General features: G+C 49.4%; 1 protein-coding gene across 4 annotated transcripts in view; it reads right to left on the bottom strand.

Annotated features, from left to right (window-relative positions):
- LOC101939990 (adenosine receptor A1) overlaps nt 1-12,347 on the bottom strand; it is a 76,436-nt gene that overhangs the window by 12,210 nt on the left and 51,879 nt on the right. The gene's annotated exons all lie outside the window — the stretch shown is intronic.

The raw sequence follows: 12,347 nt of genomic DNA, 5'->3' as shown, positions 1-12,347 counted from the left end.
CTACATGAGAGCCCTCATCAGGGCTAGCAGCCGGGGACCTCCAGAGCTAAAAGCACGAGCTGCTACAGCTTGAGCTCCAGAGGCTACCTCACTAGGTGGGACTGTACCAGACTACCAGCCCCTGCGGATAAGACACAGAAAGGGCTCTAACCCGGGAGTCACCCTTACAGACCTATGGCAGAAAACATGGGAAAGAAGAGAACTCGAGCTTGACTGATGGACAAGACAGTCTGGTACAGAGAGTCTCAGACACAAAGAATGTCTCCGAACTGACACCATTGCCAAGAAGGTGGGAAGAGTTCCAACTTCTCCACCAGACAGTCTGCAAAAACACAACCCACAGAACTCTGCATAAACTCAGCCACAGAGTCCAGCACCTCCTGCTGTCTTCTCACTTTGTAGAGAAGATCTGTTACATCGGGGACAGCTGCATGGGACACCGAGAGCAAGACCAGGTGCACAGCACCCTCCTCTGAAGCATTCATCCCAGTCACGCAATGAGTCCTGGATGTACTGATGGCAACCCGGGCCACCAGCTGTGACGCTGACCCCAGGCGTGTCTGGGTGGTATGGAGAACAGAGAACAGCTGGGACCCTGCTTCTAAAGAACCGTCAACATCTCCCATGAGTGGAATCTACCACCTACGCTACAGCATGCGGAAGCTTCACCTTAGACTTTGCAAATTACCCGGGTCTACACTCCCTCTTCTAAGCAAGCTTATAGAAAATCTAGCAAACAGTGTGCAGTGCTAACTGCCAGTATCCTGAATCTCTGTCAAGCTTCAGGTCAGGGGATGGTATGGAGACAGCACCTGTTGCTCTGGTGGGTGGCCTCCTCCTGTCCGTAGGCATGGGATGTCCATCCACACTCATCCTGCTGGGCCCCTCTGCAGCTTTTGATTCTAAATCCTCCTGTCTCACCTGTGGAATGGAAACTCCCAGAAATGGCTCAGGTCCTTCCTCTCAGGGTGAACCTGGACAATGTAAGTGAGGCGCCAGGGTGGTGAGCAGGGCTCAGGGACGCGACTGGCAGTGGGAGTAACACAACTAAGTGGATAGCTCCCAAGCAGTCAGGTCAGCACCACGGTGAAGCAGAAACATCCACAGATACAATGAGAGGTGTCGTTTCTTGGGTCAGTGTCCTTGTTTGTTTCATCACAGTGGATGACGAGGACAGGAAAGGGCTCTGCACATGCACATACAATGTTTCTTCTCCTGCCTTTTTTTAAATCTTAGGCCTGGCCTGCACTTCAAAGTTCAGCGGGAAGAACTCTGTCGGTCAGGGTGTAATTTTATTTACCAGTCTTGTCATACCAGGACCAGCTCCATTGTGGATGCAGTTACACCAGTGCCTTATCCTGGTACACATATGCCCTTCCCATGCAGAACTGCTGTACCAGCATAAAGCTTCTTTATACTGTTGTAAGTGAGCCCACACTAGGGTGTGGATGTGGGCGGTGGTACTGCTTTAGCTATACCAGTAGAGTTAACTCAGTGCAACTTACTAGTAGAGATAAGGCTCTAGCAGTGCCAGGAAGGTCAGCCTGAGCGTCCCCACTCTGTTGGATATGGAGAGGCTCCTGGCTATTTAATCTTAAACACAAAAGCTTTCCTTTCAGCTCTTTATTCAGGCGTTTGAGCATTAGCAAAAGCAACCTGAAACCACAGGCCCTGACCCCGGCCAGTATCCGAGCAGCTCAGGGGGCTGCAGCAGAGGTGGCTTTCAGTCCCTTTGCAGCTCCTTGATTCGTGGGCTGTCCAGGGCCCATCTTGCTACCTTATATAAGCTAGAGCAGTCGAGGGGGAAAAGGGCTCACCCACTTTCATAGAATCATAGAATATCAGGGTTGGAAGGGACCTCAGGAGGTCATCTAGTCCAACCCCCTGCTCAAAGCAGGACCAATTCCCAACTAAATCATCCCAGCCAGGGCTTTGTCAAGCCGGGCCTTAAAAACCTCTAAGGATGGCGATTCCACCACCTCCTTAGGTAACCCATTCCAGTGCTTCACCACCCTCCTAGTGAAAACGTTTTTCCTAATATCCAACCTAAACCTCCCCCACTGCAACTTGAGACCATTATTCCTTGCTCTGTCATCAGGTACCACTGAGAACAGTCTAGATCCATCCTCTTTAGAACTCCCTTTCAGGTAGTTGAAAGCAGCTATCAAATCCCCCCTCATTCTTCTCTTCTGTAGACTAAATAATCCCAGTTCCCTCAGCCTCTCCTCATAAGTCATGTGCTCCAGCCCCCTAATCATTTTTGTTGTCATCTGCTGGACTCTTTCCAATTTTTCCACATCCTTCTTGTAGTGTGGGGCCCAAAACTGGACACAGTACTCCAGATGAGGCCTCACCAATGTTGAATAGAGGGGAATGATCATGTCCCTCGATCTGCTGGTAATGCCCCTACTTATACAGTCCAAAATGCCGTTAGCCTTCTTGGCAACAAGGGCACACTGTCAACTCATATCCAGCTTCTCATCCACTGTAACCCCTAGGCCCTTTTCTGCAGAACTGCTTCCTAGCCATTCGGTCCCTAGTCTGTAGCCGTGCATGGGATTCTTCCGTCCTAAGTGCAGGACTCTGCACTTGTCCTTGTTGAACCTCATCAGGTTTCTTTTGGCCCAATCCTCTAATTTGTCTAGGTCCCTCTGTATCCTATCCCTACCCTCCAGCATATCTACCACTTCTCCCAGTTTAGTGTCATCTGCAAACTTGCTGAGAGTGCAGTCCACGCCAGCCTCCAGATCATTAAAGAAGATATTGAACAAAACCAGCCCCAGGACCGACCCTTGGGGCACTCAGCTTGAAACCGGCTGCCAACTAGACATGGAGCCATTGATCACTACCCGTTGAGCCCGACGATCTAGCCAGCTTTCTATCCACCTTGTAGTCCATTCATCCAGCCCATACTTCTTTAACTTGGCGGCAAGAATACTGTGGGAGACCGTATCAAAAGCTTTGCTAAAGTCAAGGAATAACACATCCACTGCTTTCCCCTCATCCACAAACCCAGTTATCTCCTCATAGAAGGCAATTAGGTTAGTCAGGCATGACTTGCCCATGGTGAATCCATGCTGACTGTTCCTGATCACTTTCCTCTCCTCTAAGTGCTTCAGAATTGATTCCTTGAGGACCTGCTCCATGATTTTTCCAGGGATTGAAGTGCGGCTGACTGGCCTGTAGTTCCCCGGATCCTCCTTCTTCCCTTTTTTAAAGATGGGCACTACATTAGCCTTTTCCCAGTCATCCGGGACCTCCCCCGATTGCCATGAGTTTTCAAAGACAATGGCTAATGGCTCTGCAATCACATCCGCCAACTCCTTTAGCACCCTCGGATGCAGCGCATCCAGCCCGATGGACTTGTGCTCGTCCAGTTTTTCTAAATAGTCCAGAACCACTTCTTTCTCCACAGAGAGCTGGTCACCTTCTCCCCATACTGTGCTGCCAAGTGCAGCAGTCTGGGAGCTGACCTTGTTTGTGAAGACAGAGGCAAAAAAAGCATTGAGTACATTTGCTTTTTCCACATCCTCTGTCACTAGGTTGCCTCCTTCATTCAGTAAGGGGCCCACACTTTCCTTGACTTTCTTCTTGTTGCTAACATATCTGAAGAAACCCTTCTTGTTACTCTTAACATCTCTTGCTAGCTGCAACTCCAAGTGTGATTTGGCCTTCCTGATTTCACTCCTGCATGCCTGAGCAATATTTTTATACTCCTCCCTGGTCATTTGTCCAATCTTCCACTTCTTGTAAGCTTCTTTTTTGCGTTTAAGATCAGCAAGGATTTCACTGATAAGCCAAGCTGGTCGCCTGCCATATTTACTGTTCTTTCTACACATTGGGATGTTTTTTTCCTGCAACCTCAATAAGGATTCTTTAAAATACAGCCAGCTCTCCTGGACTCCTTTCCCCCTCATGTTATTCTCCCAGGGGATCCTGCCCATCAGTTCCCTGAGGGAGTCAAAGTCTGCTTTTCTGAAGTCCAGGGTCCGTATTCTGCTGCTCTCCTTTTTTCCTTGTGTCAGGATCCTGAACTCGACCATCTCATGGTCACTGCCTCCCAGGTTCCCATCCACTTTTGCTTCCCCTACTAATTCTTCCCAGTTTGTGAGCAGCAGGTCTAGAAGAGCTCTGCCCCTAGTTGGTTCCTCCAGCACTTGCACCAGGAAGTTGTCCCCTACACTTTCCAAAAACTTCCTAAAAAAAACCTTTCTCTTACCTTAACCCCATCTCTGCTGCACAGATCCCCAGAGAGAAATGCTCTCGGGCCTTGTCTACACATAGGGGAACAATGCTGCTGGTTTTCAGGATCTCTGGGCATGTGCTCAAGTGGCTAATCCAGATTGGCATAACTTCCCTGCTCCTGGTGCAAACTAGCCAGATTAAAGCTGGCTCGAGCACATCTACACACGCAGGGGCGGCCAGTGGAGAAGAATGCCCTGTGGTTGCTACTAAATATGAATCGCGAACACAGCAAATTGCTAGCAGCCTGCCCTCTGTACACAAGCCGCCAACTGTACACGTGCTGCTATCACACTTTTACCTGCAGTGTAAACCCTTACATCCAGGGCCGCCCAGAGGATTCAGGGGGCATGGGGGCAAAGCAATTTTGGGGGCCCCTTCCATAAAAAAAAGTTGCAATATTATAGAATACTAGATTCTCGTGGGGGCCCTTCTGGGGCCAGGGGCACATTGCCCCACTTGCCCCTCCTCCCCCGGGCGGCCCTGCTTACACCAAGCAACATCCTGCTTCCTAGTCCTGCACTGCCCACTGATGCTGCATTGGCTTTACAGACACAAGCTGAACTAATTGAAGGCCACTGGAAACCAGGATTTTGTGTCCCCACCCTGGGTTTACTCTGGTTTAACTAAATTGTTTTTTAAACCGATTCTAGCAAAACCAATACAAGTCTGGTGTGTGTCCAGGGCCAGGAGTACAGCGTGTTATATTAATAAAGACACTCAGATGTTTACTGGTAGCTCTGCTGGCAGCAGTGTTCACGACCCCAGAAGTCACTGATTGCCAGTTTTGATGGAAATGTCCTAGCGACAGCGACGAAAAGGAATACAAGAGAAAAAAAATCCACGTTGCAGAAATTGACCAGTCCTTCCTTTTCCTGTCCACAGTGCCCTTTCAGCTTGTCAACTCGCTGTTTGTGTGTTTTCTTAGCGGCTCAATGAGTGGAGTCGGATCTGACTAGCATCCTTGTTGGAAAAGCACTAAACGTTGGATAAACAACAAACGGCGGCAAAAAATAAAAAATCAGCAGAAACATGACCGGTTCTGTGCTTCCAGCCTTGTCAAAGCGATGGGGAGAAACCGGGTCCAGGGAAAGCAAAATGCAAATGTGACAGCTGCATTTGCGTAGGCCTGATAATTAAAGCAGGAGAATGACCCTTCGGGACACCTGTATGGAAATGACTATGCCCAGGGGGGGAGGAGGAAAAGGCAGGGGTGAGAGGGAGAGAATTTATGAAGGCAAATGGGCCAAGTCGGCTGGAGAATAAATGGGTAAGTGAATCTGTCCTACTGTAGTGAGAGCAGGCAACATAAGACGAGCAAGAAAATGACAGTTTTGCAGAAAGCGCCCAGTAAGGGTAAATTAGGATGGCATAGTGGCTAACATTTTCAAAAGCATCTTGCCTACACATAGAAGTTATATCCCTTTAATTATACCTGTACAGTGAAAGCTGGGCAGATTCCCTGGGGCGGATGAAGTTATCTGGGTATAAAAGCAGACACCAGTGTAGATGATTCCCGTACAGGATGATCAAATTTACACTAGCCAGCACTAGGCTAACAGTGCCACTCCCCCCTCCCACCCCAACACTGGTACAATATCTGTGCGTAGTCCCAGCCTAATTGAATCCCAGCTGGCTTCTCTAACGAGGTGTTCCCCCACCTATCTCGCCTGTGGGGCCCAAGCCAGCCGTAATGCTCAGAGCAAGCTACTGGAGTTGGGTCCTGCACAAAAGGCAGCCCAGGGGGACCAGGTCAGGAATTCTTTGGTGCGGATTGCCGTGTATGTCCCATTATACCCAATAGTCCAGTGTTCTACCAAAATCTGCACAAATTCCAGGGAAAACAGGATACTTCCGAACTCATATCCCATCCAAGAGGCCATTCCTACAATATTTACGGTACATGCCCAAACTGCTCCAGCTTTCAGGCTGCAGGGGTCTGACTTTTCACCAGCTTTGCACCTTGTGTGTCATTGACAGGGTATGTTTACACTTCGAGCTGGAGATGTAGTTTCTCCCACATCTGGTACAGGGACAAAACCAGATGTGCTTTTGTCCAGTGTTAGACAGGAGACACCATTTTCAATAGTGCGCCGCTCTTTCTCCTCTGGCACGAACTGGAAAGCACCATGCGTGTGAGGTCATGCTGCTGGGGGCTGGGCAGTGCGCCCTTAAAGATGGTGCCCCCTCCAGCAGCATGTCGTCACACGCACTGTGCGTGCGAGGTCACGCCAGCAGGGGTGAGGCAGTGCACTCCTCAAAATGGCATCCCTTGCGGGGCGTGACCTCACACGCACTGCGCATGAGAAGTCACGCCGGCGAGGGCCGGCCCACGCTGCTTCCGGAAGTAATGTCCGGTGTTCTGGCAATGTATGTGAGGCTGCCGTAGTGTAGACGTATCCAGAGTGGTACACACCTTTCTGTTCTGATTTGGGTGCATTTCACGGATGTAAATGACGCATGGCTCAGGGCGGGGTTGACCCAGGCTCAGCTGCCCAGGGAGGCTCAACTGCACCTGCTCTAGGATCTTCAGTCTCCAGGCAGATGCTTTCAAGCAGGGCCGGCGCAACCCATTAGGCGACCTAGGCGGTCACCTAGGGCGCTACAATTTGGGGGGTGGCGACCGCGGCGGTATTTCGGTGGCGGGACCTTCCGCCGCCTCTGTGGGGGCAGCATTTCGGGGCAGGACCTTCTGCCGCCTAGGGCGGCAGAAAAGCTGGCAGCGCTCCTGCTTTCAAGTCAGCACTGAACCATGTATTAGGGTCCTTAATACAGAACGCCTATTTCCCCATCCCCTGTATGGCTCAGAGTGGAAAGCCCTGGGAATTAGGAAACACAATGCCCTCATAGCATGGATGGAGAGGAACCTGCCCGGCCTTCTCCCTGTTCCTCACACACCCACACCTGCCCAGCTGTGGGCTCGGAGAGTCACAGGGACCACGACAGGGACTCTGACTCCCTGTACAGGCCTGTCACCAAAGCAGAGCTTGCTGCGGATGTTAGCAAGTTCTCCTGGCTGTCTTTGCATGGCTGCCACGCATGGACATACGGCATTGATTCAAAGCCAGACCAAGCAGAGCAAGGCCGAGCAAATCAAGGTGAATCCCAGCACACGAGGCCAACAGATCTCCCCCGATAGATAAATGAGAGCGACAACAAACAGGGAGCCATCCGCACGAATTCGCTTTGTTCTACACTTGCTCCGTCACTTCGCCTAAGGCTTGAAGAGGAAGGGGATGAGAACGCTGCTCCCAGCGTTATCACAGCACAGCGCGTTTCATGTGCAAAGAGCAAGGCTGCTTGCAGGTGACGCTGAACCAGTGTGACTCCATTAACTCTGTGCACTGTTCTGTCCGTGTGGCTGAGCTGCTTCCAGTCTAACTCACCCGGTTCCCTGTGCATCTGGTGTCCCCACTCCTCCAGTCACAGTCCCTCCAGGGAACACGGGCCCTCTGACTCCAATTCCACCGACACAGCCTCAGTGCAGGGACTGGGGAGAAATGGGTCAGAACTGTCTGGGAAAAAATTCTGGGGCCAGGTCATGTTGTCAGTTGGGCACACTCAACTTGCAGCGTGACAGGGCCCAGGCTCAACTGGCTACTCCAGACTAGCCACAGCCATGGCCTGGCTTGGCCTGGTTTCCACTCCTTGCTGGGACTGTGGGTGAAGACACTTGTGTGGTAGAAGGGTGCCCAGCTAGAGATCTGGAGGGTGTTTTACAATGCCTGGCCTCCCTTTAGAGAGAGTCACCGGAATCATACAGAGTTGGCACTGCTCCCTGACTGGTTAACTGAAGTTGTTTAATCCGTTAGGACAATGAATGAGTAGTGAATACAAATCGGGGACCACTCTATGCAAACAAAAGCTCAGATGTCTAACAAGGGATATTGGCACAGTTAGACTGCACACCTGTTTGGACGCTGAACAAGTGTTCACAAGCACTGTGACTGCAGGCTCAGGCCAGCTCTAATGCATGTTAAGTAGAAGACACATTTAGCCCAGAACCTTCATAGATTCCAAGGCCAGAAGGGCCCACTGTGACCATCTGGCCGGACCTCCTGCATGGCACAGGCCAGAGACCTGCCCTGAGTTAATTCCTGTTGGAACTAGAGCAGATCTTCTAGAAAAACACCCAGTCTTGATTTAAAATGTCCCAGCGATGGCAAATCCACCTCAGCCCTTGGCAAGTTGGTCCAATGGTTAATTATCCTCACTTTAAAAACTGCGTCTTATTTCTTGTCTAACCCAGTCCAGCCATTGGAACTTGTTATACCTTTGCCTGCTAAACTGAAGAGCCCTCTCTTCGGACACTGCTGTTCCCCAGGACCTTAGAAATAGTCACAACAATACCCTGATTGGGGCGTGTTAATTGAGAGTTGATATTAGGCTCAGTGTAGGACGGCCTGTGTTATATAGGTAGGGCCCTACCAAATTCATAGCCATGAAAAATGTGCCATGGACCATGAAATCTGGTCTCCCCCTGTGAAATCTGGTCTTCTGTGTGCTTTTACTCTCTACTATACGGATTTCACGGGGCAGACCAGCGTTTCTCAAATTGGGGGTCCTGACCCAAAAGGGAGTTGCAGGGGCATCACGAGGTTATTTTAGGGGTTGATCATGGTATTGCCACCCTTACTTCTGTGCTGCCTTCAGAGCTGGGCAGCCGGAGAGCCAGGGCCGGCTCCAGGTCTTCTGCTGCCCCAAGCGGCGAAAAAAAAAAAAAAGCCGATCGGCGGCACTTCGGCAACAGCTCAATCGCGCCGCTCCATTCTTCGGTGACAGTTCGGCGGCGGGTCCTTCACTCCCTCTCTTCCTCTTCAGCGGCACTTCAGTGGCAGCTCAAAGAGAAAGAGAGGGACTGAGGGACCCGCCGCCGAATTCCTGCCGAAGACCCGGACTTGCCATCCCAATAGCGGATGGAGTGCCTCCCTTTTGTATTGGCCTTCTGAGCTGGGCGGCTGGAGAACTGTGGCTGCAGACAATGGTGGCTGCTGACAGCTCTGCAGGCAGCAGTGCAGAAGTAAGGGTGGCAATACCATACTATGCCATCCTTACTTCTTCACTGCTGCTGGCTGTGGCTCTGCCTTCAGAGCTGGGCTCCCGGCCAGCAGCCGCCGCTCTCCAGCTGCCCAGCTCTGAAGACAGCGCAGCTGCCAGCAGCAGCGCAGAAGTAAGGGAAGCAGTACTGCAACCCCCCTACAATAATCTTCCAAACCCCCCCACAAGTCCTTTTTGGGTCAGGACCCCTACAATTACAATAACGGGAAATTTCAGATTTAAGTAGCTGAAATCATGAAATTTACTCTTTTAAAAATCCTGTGAAATTGACCAAAATGGACTATGAATTTGGTAGGGCTCTATATATAGGAAGTCAAACTAGACGATCTGAAGGATTGTTCTGGCTTTAATGTAGGAATTTATGAAGAAAGGTCCACATTCCATCCTCCAGAAGCAAGCCACAGTCTTCCAGGAAGCTACAGCTCCCCTGCTAGGTGCCCTGCCCTCATCCAGTAGTACAGCAAAGTAACATTAGCACCAGATCCACCACAGACAACTTCCTACTCTCTACGACAACTGAACGGAACCAGCTAGCGAAAACAGAGAACAAAGAAGAAGTGCTGCAAATTACCGAGGCCTTTAGGAAATAACCACTGGGATGTGGGAAGTAAGGAGTAGGTGGGATCGCTATGTAAGATGTGTGGCGTGCATGGCAACCTCTCACCCCTTCTGCGTCTTTCGTACCATACGGCACTGCACAGGATGTAATGGATGTTGTCCAAAGAAGACAAAGAAATGGAAGTCACCAGTGATCAGTGTGTGGTATGTGCACATTCTCACATATTTCATGAAGTGTCCTTCAGCCAAGCAGTAAAAACAGTGATTTAATGTACATAAAGTTGATCCTCATCCTCTGTGAATGTTTTACCCACTGACTGACCCTCTTTGATTTGTCGCATTCAATCTGTTCCCGATGGGTTTAAAATAAACTCTCAAGTTATGAGCAATGATACCTCAGGAGGGCTGGGCTTACTGTCTCCAACATGCAGCGCTCGGGTGCTGTGAGGCGCGGCTCCAAACAGAATGGGGACGTTATCTCAGCGATATAATGCTGTTATTTAATAACGTGGACGGTGCAAACGAAATCCAGAAGGCCAGAAATGTATGGCTGGCGTCAGGAAAGTGCCGTGTGCTTTTCAAACAGCCTGTTTCCAATCAAAATTATTATTATTATTACTACTAATTATTTTTTTTTAGTCCTGCGGCTCCTAGGAGCCACTGTCATGGACCACGACTCTGTGGTGATAGGCTATGTACAACATACAGCAAAACGATGGTCCCTGGTTCAAAGAGCTTTTGTTGAACCCATCCACTCAAGCAAAGCCATGCTAGGAGGCAGCAGTGGCCCCGTCTACCAAAGCCAACTGCTAGCGTGGCATCAGCGGGGGTCCCTAAACCCCCAGGTTTGATCTGTCATGTCAGGCTCTATCCAGAGTCGGGCAGACGTCACTGCATGGCTTTCAAAGAGACCTCTGGGGAAAAAGCTAGAGACACCTTGTCATTGCTACGTTATTGTTCTATGCAAATCTTTTAGTGATCTAATTTGCATAAATGCATACACTGCATGTTTGCATCTGACCATAAACTTCAGTTTTAAAACACCGTGTCGTGGATTTAAGGCAGGTGATAGGTCTCGGATTGATACCCCTGGTGTTATACATAATCCATTTATCTACAGGGCAGCAGTAGGGGAAGCTACCCACACATATGGCCCTGCCAGCAGGCATCAACCCTGATCTGGGGGATTCCTCAGAGATAGCTCAGTCTTTATGGCCCATTCTATTCTTGGCCTCTCTGCTGAACCCGTCCATTAGTGAATGCCTGCCTGGGTCAGACCACTCCACGCTGCAGCCTTTATTCCCTGGATTTTCAGTGTGCTGCACTGTTTTTTTCTGCCCAGAGACCACAAGATCTTGCAAGGGACAATTTCACCATATTGCCAACCCAGAGCATTCACAAATAATAGCTGAGCCATGAAACAATGCAATTAGCTTAAAAATCTTAAGACAGTGAAAAATAAAAGTTGGGTTTTTGTTTGTTTGTTTGTTTTCTGGTTACTGAGCCTTTGGGTCCCACCCTGGTCACATTTTCAAGCTATTCTCTGCAACCACAAGGGTTAGAAACTTGCTTTCTTTAAAATGAAAGCCAAGGTTCTCACATAATAGCATGACTCCAGGAGCTGGGGCTTTAAGTAAAACACCAAATATCATGAGACTAGCAATAGTTGGCTACACTGATTTTTCTCACCAAGCCCTTGTGCATTACAAGACAAAAGAAAATATCTAGATAAAAGCCATTTCCAGCCTCACAACTGAACATCTGCTGTTTTGGTAAAGAACAGTACATTTTACTTACACTTTTGAGACTACAGACCAATATCATGATGATTGGCCACCCCTTCCTAGATTAAATCCGGACACGGGATGCTTTCTTTAAAATCTGTACTAACAATGAATTGGGGAAGGTGACTCTCCTATGATCTCACTCGACTCAAGCTTTTCTTCACAGCCATGAAGGCTAAAAACATAATTTTTTTAACTGAAAACTGAGATTCCGTCATTACCACCTGACACCAGAATCTGGAACTAGAAACATCCCAGTGTTGCCAGCTCTCATGGCTTTATCACGAGTCCCATGATATATTGCACTTTTCTTGAAGCCTCATCTCCTGGCATCACTCGATTAGAGAAGAATCTCAGCTTTCCTTTAAGAAAGAAAGTTCCCAGCCCTCCCGGTTGTGGAGAAGAGCTGGAAAATGTGACTCCTAATGATTTAGGACCCAGAAAGTGAAGAACAAGAACCCAACATTTATTATTTTTATAATCTCCTGACTTTTAAGTCAATCTTACCATTTTTTGGGAGGGTTACTCATGATTGTGAACGTTTGCGAATGGTATGGCTGAATTTTCTAGGTTTAACGCTGGTGAGAGGTCCAGTAAACTCCAACCTGAACATTCCCATCACAGTTCCTGGGACTGGCTGGGGTGGCAGTCCCCTGGTGCTCACCATAATTACCTCCACAGGGCTGACCTGGGCTCAGAACCTGC

This window comes from Chrysemys picta, chromosome 4 (genome assembly GCF_011386835.1).
Source record: "Chrysemys picta bellii isolate R12L10 chromosome 4, ASM1138683v2, whole genome shotgun sequence".
Lineage (NCBI taxonomy): Eukaryota > Metazoa > Chordata > Testudines > Emydidae > Chrysemys > Chrysemys picta.
The sequence above is the reverse complement of the archived record's forward strand: the minus strand, read 5'-3'. Positions and strand labels throughout refer to the sequence as shown.